Source organism: Hyaena hyaena, unplaced genomic scaffold (genome assembly GCF_003009895.1).
Source record: "Hyaena hyaena isolate Hyena2069 unplaced genomic scaffold, ASM300989v1 scaffold_6, whole genome shotgun sequence".
Classification (NCBI taxonomy): Eukaryota; Metazoa; Chordata; class Mammalia; order Carnivora; family Hyaenidae; genus Hyaena; species Hyaena hyaena.
The window spans coordinates 7,043,285-7,053,549 of record NW_024080638.1 but is presented as its reverse complement, the minus strand read 5'-3'; positions in this window follow the sequence as shown (position 1 = coordinate 7,053,549).

Below are 10,265 nucleotides of genomic sequence, written 5' to 3'. Positions count from 1 at the left end.
ACCAGTTTACATTCCCACCAACAGTGCAGGAGGGTGCCCGTTTCTCCACATCCTCGCCAGCATCTAGAGTTCTCTGATTTGCTCATTTTAGCCACTCTGACTGGCGTGAGGTGGTATCTCAGTGTGGTTTTGATTTGTATTTCCCTGATGAGGAGGGATGCTGAGCATCGTTTCATGTGTCTGTTGAGTTCGAGCCCCATGTTGAGCTCTGGGCTGACAGCTCAGAGCCTGGAGTCTGCTTTAGATTCTGTGTCTCCATCTCTCTCTGCCCCTCTCCTGCTCATGCTCTCTGTCTGTCTGTTTGTCTCTCTCTCTCTCCCCAAAATAAATAAACATTAAAAAAAAAACACATGCATTCCAGAAGGTACTGTGAATCAATTTGGGTTTGCACATGAGACCTATTTTCCACTGCATACCTATTTAATATTTTTTAATTAAAAATGATATTTAATGTTTATTTTTGAGAGAGAGAGAGAGACAGAGTGCAAGTGAGGCAGAGAGAACAGGAGACACAAAATCCAAAGCAGGCTCCAGGCTCTGAGCTGTCAGCACAGAGCCCACTGCAGGGCTTGAACTCATGAACCATTAGATCCTGAGCTCAGCTGAAATTAGACACTTAACCGACTGAGCCACCCAGGTGCCTGTATTATTATTTTTTACTCATGAGTCATAGATAAAAAATACAGCTGAATTGAATTAAAATTTAAGTTGTTCCACTAAAAACAGTGGTGTAAGCACAAAAATGGTTTTGTAATTTAAGCTAATAATAACATTCGGCATGTATGTCACCTTTTACATTTTTACAGCACATTTACTACATTACCTCATTTGTTCTTCAGAATAAACATATGGGTTAATAAGCAAGACTTTTCTATGGTCAGTTCTGCTCCATAAATATTTCATCTGGATACTAGTCTAGCATAATGATGGCCCCTCGGCAAATATGTGATTAAGTGCCATCTTTGCAAATATTTCCCATTCAAGTTCCTGCCTGGTTGATCTCCTCATTTCAGAGAACTAACAGATATAAGTATTGAGAAAATAATGTGTGTATGTGTTTTCAAAAACACATGTGTGTTGAAAAATCAACTCATGTATGATTTTTCTTATACCCTCATTTCTTAGTAACTAAGTTGCTTTCAGAGAAGGAAAATGCAAAGTGAAAGCCATTTTCTGTCAGTAATTTATAACCAGGTGGAAGTCTGGCACTAAGCACAGAATGAATCATCACTTTCCAGAGCTGTGGAAAATCTGCACTTTTTAGAAGGATAGAACAGTTGCATGCGATGGCTAGGTGAAATTTCCCATACCTTTTGGAGAACCCATAATAGTACCTACCTGGGATGGTGAGGAATATAGGTATGCCTGAACAATGGAAATGAATGTTTTTTAAAGCCATCCTGTGGGGTAAAAAAAAAAAAGGAATTAAAAATTAGCATCAATGACTGAAGAAATGATGTCTAAAAATTATTGGAGATGAAGAATGAAAGAAAATAGACATACAGAGGTGAGTCTAAATCAATGATAGCATGTGTCAAAATTGCCTGGAGGGCTTGTTAAAGCAGACATTAGAAATAGGCCCCATCCACAGAGTTTCTGATTGAGTAGGTCTGGAGCAGTAGGGGGTGGGGGTGGGGTGTAACTATTTGCATTTTTAATAACTTCCCAGGAGATGTTGATGCTGCTGGTCTGGGGACCACACTTTGAGAAACACTGATATAAATCATTGTTAAAATAAATTTAAAAGTATTTTAAAATGTTTCTGAAGTATTTCTTTAATATAATGTTTATACACACAAATGCATATGTTAGAAAATGCATACTATCACTATCATTATGTGGACAGTGATTCAAGATTGTCAGTTTAAGAGTAAGTTTTATGTTTTTCTGAATTTTTTTTCTATTTTCATGAATTGATTTTATTTTATTGTAATGAGATTTTGTTACTGGTATGGCCAGGTAGATTCCTACTGAGCCTGATCCTCCCACAGATATTAACTCTGGACAATACCACACACACACACACACACACACACACATTCGCGCACACACACACACAAAACCAATGACCTGAAGGTACTGGAGAGTGAGTAAAAGCAGATTATGGAAAAGAGTTGAAATTTGGAAGAAGGGAATGGTAGGCTAGGTCACAGCTTTTATCCTGAGGATATGCCGATGTTGGTGTGGCAGAAGAGGGTAATTTGATAGAAAACATGCAGTCTTTTGGAAATGAAAAATACCATAGGACTGAGTTTCAGGGCAACCACAGCCACTGGAAAGTAAGAGGGGAAACCCAGAAAAGAGAGACTCAAATAAGAAGCAACCCAAATTCTGTGAATAAACTCTGTCCAAATCCCTGTCTGACTCAGGAGTCATACATATTTGGCACAGACTCCTACTATTTCAACTAAAGACAAGAGAACTGAGGGACGCCTGTGTGGCTTAGTCCGTTAAGCATCCCACTTCGGCTCAGGTCAGATCTCAAGGTTTGTGGGTTCGAGCCCTGCATCAGTCTCTGTGCTGACAGCTCAGAGCCTGGAGCCTGTTTTGGATTCTGTGTCTCCCTCTCTCTCTCTGCCCCTTTCCCACTCATGCTCTGTCTCTGTCTCAAAAATAAATAAACTATATAAAAAAAAATTTTTTTAAAGACAAGAGAACTGAGCTTTTATTTGTGCTGCTGCCCGCAGCAGTTTGAAGTTTGAGCTCAACCATGCTAATTATTTGCTAAAACAAAAATGTTAACACTCTTCAGAGAATTATAACAGAATCCAAACTCTCCACAACTTATCATTCATGATATCCAGAAAAACTTACTTGACAAACAATTAGGAAAATGTGACCCCATTTCAAGAAAAATGACAACGAATCCAAAGGTTGGGATTAGCATATGAGGATATTAATATAACTATTATAACAATGCTTAGTGAAATGCAGATATGCTCACAGTGAATAAAGATTTTTTTAGAACTAAGCAAATAAATAGAAACTATGAAGAAAAAGCAAAAGAAAACTCTAGAACTTAAAAGTACAGTGTCTGAAACTTAAAATTCACTGGAGGGGTGCCTGAGTGACTCAACTGGTTAAGCATCTGACTTTGGTCCAGGTCATGATCTTGCAGTTTGTGAGTTCGAGCCCCATATTGGGCTCTCTGCTGTCAACGTGAAGCTTGCTTCAGATTCTCTCTCCCCCTCTACCTCTGCCCCTCCCCTGCTGCACACTCACTTTCAAAAAGAAAAACAAATATTTTAAAAAAAATGTTTAATTCACTGGATAAGTTTACCAGCAGAATGTAAATGGCAGGGGAAAGAGTCATTGAACTTGAAATAGGTCAATAGAAATAATTCAAAGTGAGGGAAAAATGATTGAAAAGATATGAACAGAATCTCAGTGACCTGTGGAAAGATATGAACAGAATCTCAGTGACCTGTGGGTCAATGTGTCAAGACAAAATGTCCTGAATATGTGTAGCTAAAGTCTCAAAAAAGGAGAGTAAGGAAAGAATGGGATACAAAAAATATTTGAAGATATAATGACTGAGATTTCCCTAAATTTGGTAAATGATATAAATGTACTGATATGAGAATCTCAGTGAACTTCAAGCAGGTTAAATGTGAAGAAAACCATGATTAGGCAGATACTGGACAAGCTGCTAGAACTTAAGGATAGAAATAAAATCTGGAAAGACAGAGGAAAAAAATGACACATTATATATGATAAAAACAATTCTAATGATTGGTGACTTACCATCAGAAACTGTGGAAGCCAGAAGATAGCACATCAGTATCCTTAAAGTGGTGTGGAAAAATAAAACAAAACAAAAATGCTTCCACCTTGAAATCTGTATCCAACAGAAGTATCTTTCAAAAATGAAAGTGAAATAATATCTCAGATAAAATAATTAATTTATGTCCAGAAGATCATGAAGTTTTTCAGGTTGAAGGAAAATGATACCAAATGGAAATATAGTTCTTCAGGAAGCAAAGAACATCAGAAATGGTAATTATATAAGTAAATATAAAAGACTATTTTAACCTCTTCATTTCTTTAAAATACTTAGAATTGTTTAAAAGAAAACTTATAACATTGTCTTATGTGGGTTGCAAGGCATTTAGATGCCACACATGTAACAAGTTTAACATAAAGATTTGGGACAGACCTACAATGTAGAAAAGTTCCTAAATTTTATGTGATTTGGTACAATATCAACTTCAAGTAGACTAGGAAAGTCAATGATGATAGGGCAATCCCTAGAGAAACTACTGAAAAATAAAGCAAAGAGGTATAGTCAAAAACATAACTGATACATTTATGGACCTCTAAAAAGTATTTTAAACTTCATAATGGAGAGGCACCTGGGTGACTCAGTCAGTTAAGCATCCAACTCTTGGTTTCAGCCTAGGTCATGGTCTTCACAGTTTTGTGAGTTCGAGCACCATGCAGAGCTCTGCTCTGGCAGCACAGAGCCTGTTCGGGATTCTGTCTTTCTCTACTCTTTCTGCCCCTCCTCAACTTGTGCCATCTCTGTCACTATCAAAATAAATAAACTCAAAACAATTCATAATGGAAATAAGAAGGGAGATACAAAAGAAGAAAATCAGAGGAGACAAACAACAGAAATAATAAGGTAGTAGACCTAAATCCAATCTTAACAATCCTTATTTTTAAAGTAAACTCTCAAACTAAAAGGCAGAGATTTTCATAATAGATGAAAAAGCAAGATCTAATTTTATGCTCTGTACAAGACCTATACTTTAAAAAGACACAGAGGGGCGCCTGGGTGGCTCAACTGGTTACGTGACTGACTTTGCCTCAGGTCATGATCTCGCAGTTTGTGAGTTCAAGCCCCACATCAGGCTCTGTGCTGAACAGCTCAGAGCCTGGAGTCTGCTTCAGATTCTGTCTGCCTCTCTGCCCCTCCCTGGCTTGTGCTCACTCTCTTTAAAAAATAAACATTTGAAATAAATAAATAAAGAGGCACAGATAAGTCCAAATTAAATGGATTAAAATGATATATCACACAAATAGGAAGCATACAAAGGCATAAATGGTTATATTAATAGACAAAATAGACTTCTCAATGAAAGTATTAACAGATAAAGAGGGCCAATTTAAAAAGATTAAAGGTTAATTCATCAGGAAGACATAACATTCATAAACATTTATGCACCTAAAACAGAGCTCTAAAGTACAAGAAGCAAACATTGAAAGAATTAAGAAGAGATATAAACAATTCCACAATCATAATTGATTTTCACATCCTTCTCTAGGCAGCTGATACAACAGCTAGACAGAAAAATTAGTAAAGACACTGTTAACTAACTGGAATTTAAATTAAAATTAAAAAAAAAAAGAGAGAAATTAGTAAGCACATATATTACCTAAAGAACACTATAAAAAATCTTGACCTAATTGGTCTTGACGTAATTGGTGTTTAAAGAACATTAACTCGAGGGGTGTCTGGGTGGTTCAGTCAGTTAAGCGTCCAACTTCAGCTCAGGTCATGATCTTGTGGTTCAGGATTTCAAGCCCCACATCAGGCTCTTTGCTGTCAGCACAGCTGCTTCACATTTGGTGTCTCCCTCTCTCTCTGCCCTTCCCCATTCATGCGCTCTCTCTCTCTCAAAAAAAAAGAACATTAACTTTACAACTGTGGAATATACACTTTTTTCAAGTGGACATGGTATGTACTCCAAGATAGAAAATATGCTGGGCCACAAAACCAGTGTCCATACATTTAAAACAACTGAAATCACGCAGAGTATTTTCTCTGACCACAATAAAATCGTGGTTGGGTTCTCTGGAGGCAGATCCTTTGATAAAGTTAGAGGAATCAGATGTTTACTAAAAACCAATACCTACGAAAGGAAGAAAGAAAAGCAAGATTGGACAAAGGACGAAGTTTACATACATTGCAGGCCCAACAAATCCTCTGCCAACCTGGTGAAGAGCTCTGAAGTGAGTGTTTTTCCCACTCACTGTTTTAGGCCTTTGGACCCCCCACCTGCTCATTCACCAGATGCAGGCTGCCCTGCAAAGGTCATGGCCTTTGCTGAGGCAGCTCTCTATAACCGAGTCCTAGTTCTAAGTAGCTGACAGCTAGAAGTTGTCTTCTTAGTGCACTCCCCGCTGCCGAGCAGCAAGTCCTTCCTTAAAGAGTAGTCTGGATATGCAACTCTGTCTGTCATAATATATCCCTTGCTCTGTTCAGATATACTGATTTTTATATATCAGTGAAGCACTTCTTTCAGAATTTCTGAGTCGTCTTTTGCCGGGGGACAAGTCAGAAGAGAGAGATTAGTGGGATAAACCAAAACTTCTGCTGCTACAGTGGTCCTAGGGTCATAATAGACAACTCATCACCTCACTTCTCCACTATCCATTCGCAGCAACCTCTGCTGACATAAGACGCTGGCCATTATGCCCTTCTCACACCTGAGCCTGTACATTTACAGTCACAGTTGGGCCAGAGGTACTAAGTGCATCACTGGGTTCTATGTTTCTTCCCTGCTCACATCATATGAGAGCCCACTTTCTAGTGATATTAGGGCTATTTACCTCTTCCGAAATAGTGATTCCTCCTTCTTCCTGCTAGTTACTGCACATAAAGAGCTGAGAGTGTTTAGGCATCGACCTGAAGTTCTTGCAGGGAATGCTGATGTGACAGTGGTGGATGCCATGTGCTTGCTTATACCTGCTCTGCTGAATGTACCACCTCCATCTTAAAACAGATATTTTCTGAACCATCTTAATTCATGACTTGATGGTTTTGACAGGTTCTACCTCATCATGGGTAGTTCTGGTGGAGTAGTCACCTAGTGCCCCATGGTCATGCATTCTGTTTTTACCAGGATGCAATAATATGCAAGGAGTGTTTTACAAAAGCATCTATTCGTCCACTGCAGATGGCCCGGCCTTGCTTCAAAATTCCAGGAGCCTATGTTGTTCTCCTGTTGGGGCTTGCCGCAGACTCCACGTGGCATCTCTGCCCACCACAGATACCACCAATACCAGGGGATAAACAGACATCAGCTGAATAGGTATGTGGCAGTCTATTTCTTGACTCTCTGTTCCATTTATCTACTTTGGTGCCAATATTACATTACATTACAGTAAGTTTTGAAGTCAGGTAAAGAATGTAAGCCTTCCCACTTTGTTTTCCTTTTCTTTTTTTAGAGTTTATTTATTTATTTTGAGAGAGAGAGTAGGGGAGGGGCAGAGAGAGGGAGAGAGAATCCCAAGCAGGCTCCGTGCTGTCAGCACAGAGGCTAATGTGGGGCTCGAACTCATGAATCATGAGAGTATGACCTGAGCCAAAATCAAGATGCTTAAGCGACTGAGCCACACTGGCCCCCCTGTTTTTCTTTTTTAAAGTTGTTTTGCAACATATTCAATTTGAGAATATTGCCAGATTGCCACTCATCTATGTATATGTGTGAATAATTCCATACTTGATTTTTTTCATATTGGATACTATCAACTTAAAAATTTTATCAATATGGGAAAGTTCATTGTTTAATTTACATATCCTTAATTATTACTGAGGTACCAGCCCTTTCTTTCTATTGGGGTTTTGATCTGTGTCTTTGTAGTTGTCTGAAGACATACATGTCTCAGGAAATAATTCAGTCTTTGACCTATTTAAATTCTTTTGTATATTAAAAATACTAGCTTGGGGGGGGGGCACCTGGATGGCTCAGTAGGTTGAGCGTCTGACTTCGGCTCAGGTCATGATCTCGCAGTTCATGGGTTCGAGCCCTGCGTCGGGGTCTGTGCTGACAGCTAGCTCAGAGCCTGGAGCCTGTTTCCGATTCTGTGTCTCCCTCTCTCTCTGACCTTCCCCTGCTCATGCTCTCTCTCTCTCTCAGAAATAAGTAAAACGTTAAAAAAAAATACTAGCTTGTAACCTGATTCCTCCTCTTTCTCTCCCTTAATATACAAGCTTCTTGAAAATTGGTATTATCTTAGTGTTTCTACTTCTTCAGTCTACATTTACATTTCAGTAGAATTCAATAGGGCTCTGTCTTCCTCATTACTGTGAGACAATTTCTGAAAAGACCATCTTGCTCTTATCAAATCCAAGGAACATTTTGTTTTGTCCTTATTTTATTGGATTTTTGGTTACATCTGACATTTAATGCTTCCCTCTTCCTTGAAATATTTTGCTGTAAGTTCCTCTGGCACCATTCTCCTTGATCTTCTTTTCTTTCCCTCTCTCCTCTGTTCCCGTCATCAATTCCTCTTTCTCTCATCCCTCACCAGTTGGAATTTTCCAGGGCTCCATCCTTGGTGTCCTGTTTTTTCCATTGTATGTGCTTTCCCGGATTGATTCCATCTCCTTTCTAGAATAATCTATAAGAACCACCAGTTGTAGATGTATTTTTATTTGATTTGATTGACTGAAGGCAATATTTGGATTTTAAATTCATATCAAAGTAGGTAGCTATCACACATCTGCACACATCTGCTGCAGAGAAGATTCTAAACGTTTTTTTCCTTAGGTGCATAATGCCATTTCTATGGATTGTCTGGCCCATGTTTCCTCTCACCTTATAAACCAGCTGAGAGTAGAGTAGAATACTGAACAGAACATCCCCTCCCGCCCCCCCTCACATACAACATGAATAACTTGGAGTATCTGGACAGTAAGAATTATTTTTACTGTTTAAGCATGATGAAGTATCATAAGCTAATGAGAGTAACATAAAAATTCACAAGAAAGTATTCTTAACTTATATGTGTATGACTATAAAGCAAGAAAGTACGCTTATTTGGCTTATGAGGTAAAACATCTTTTGTAATTTTATCTATTTTGCTCCATCTTGTGTATCTCTGTTCCTATCTCTAGGGTGATCACACATCAGAGATTGTTCAGGAGAGGTTTTGTGTTGCATGTCCAGATGTAGTGATTATTTTTTTAAAAATTTTTATGTCTTTATTTTATTTTTTGAAAGAGAGAGAGACAGAGTGTGAGCGTGGGAGAGGCAGAGAGAGAGGGAGACACAGAATCCGAAGCAGGCTCTTCAGCTCTTCTGAGCTGTCAGCACAGAGCCCGACATGGGGCTCGAACCCACGAACCATGAGATCATGACCTGAGCTGAAGTTGGATACTTAACTGACTAAGCCACCCAGGCGCCCCCAGATGTAGTGATTAATTGCACCTCTTTTTACTGTCAAAGCTGTCCTGGTTTGGATGACAAATTATATTGATAATTATATTAATTATCTTTGCCTCTATACCAAAAGAAATTAATTGATATTTAAAAGACATTCATTAAGGTGTAGTATAGTATAGTGTAGTGGTTAGGATCACAAGCTCTCAGTCAGACTTAGGGAGTTTACATTGTGGCTGCACCACTAACAAGCTGTGTGACCTTTTGGTGCCTGAAATTCCTTCTCTGTATACGGGATAATAATTGTTTCTCCCTCAGCATTAAATTGGATCGGGGTCAGCAAACTTTTTCTGTGAAGGGATAGTCAATAGTTTAGACTTGATCAGCCATATGGTTCTCATCACAACTACTCAACAGTGTCATTATAGCACAAAAGCAACCATAGACAATAACTAAATGAATGAGCATGATGGTGTTCCAATAAAGCTTTATTTATCAAAACAGAGCAGGCCAGATTTGCCTAAGTGTTGTACATTGCAGACTCCTGAGTTATTTAAACATCTAAAAAACTATTAATTTAGGACCTCAAAGACATAAGAGACTCCCTGATTTTTTGGCATGGAATTTCCCCCCCAAAATAGGAGTGTGGGAGTATTCTAACAGAGGGAACCTTCTGAACAAAGATATAGAGGTGGGATCAGTCTGCTCTCAGGTATGTGAGAAGTGGTATATGTCTGCTGTTCTGTTGACACTTCCCTTCTTCATCTTGTTTTCCTGCCAAACTCCATCCCACACCCCACCACTACCACTCCAGTCCCCCACCGACTTATTTACCTCTTACTGTGCCCTACAGCTCCAGTCATGCGTCTATCAGGTCACTGGTCACACTACATGGTCACTATCAGACTCCGAGCTCATTCCTTGTATTACCAAACATGACAATAATGTGTGTGAATAAAGGAATGAATGAACTTCACATGATGGTGGGACTCAGGAGATATAAATATGTATTTAACAAAAAAGGGAAAACTAGGCTGATGCTGACACAGTCTTGCCCTGAGAAGCTGTCAGACCAAAGGGGAGAAAAGACAAACACTGGAAATCCCAGTGCTTGGCTATGATGACTGTGACAGTGGAAGGCATATGCTGCTGTGC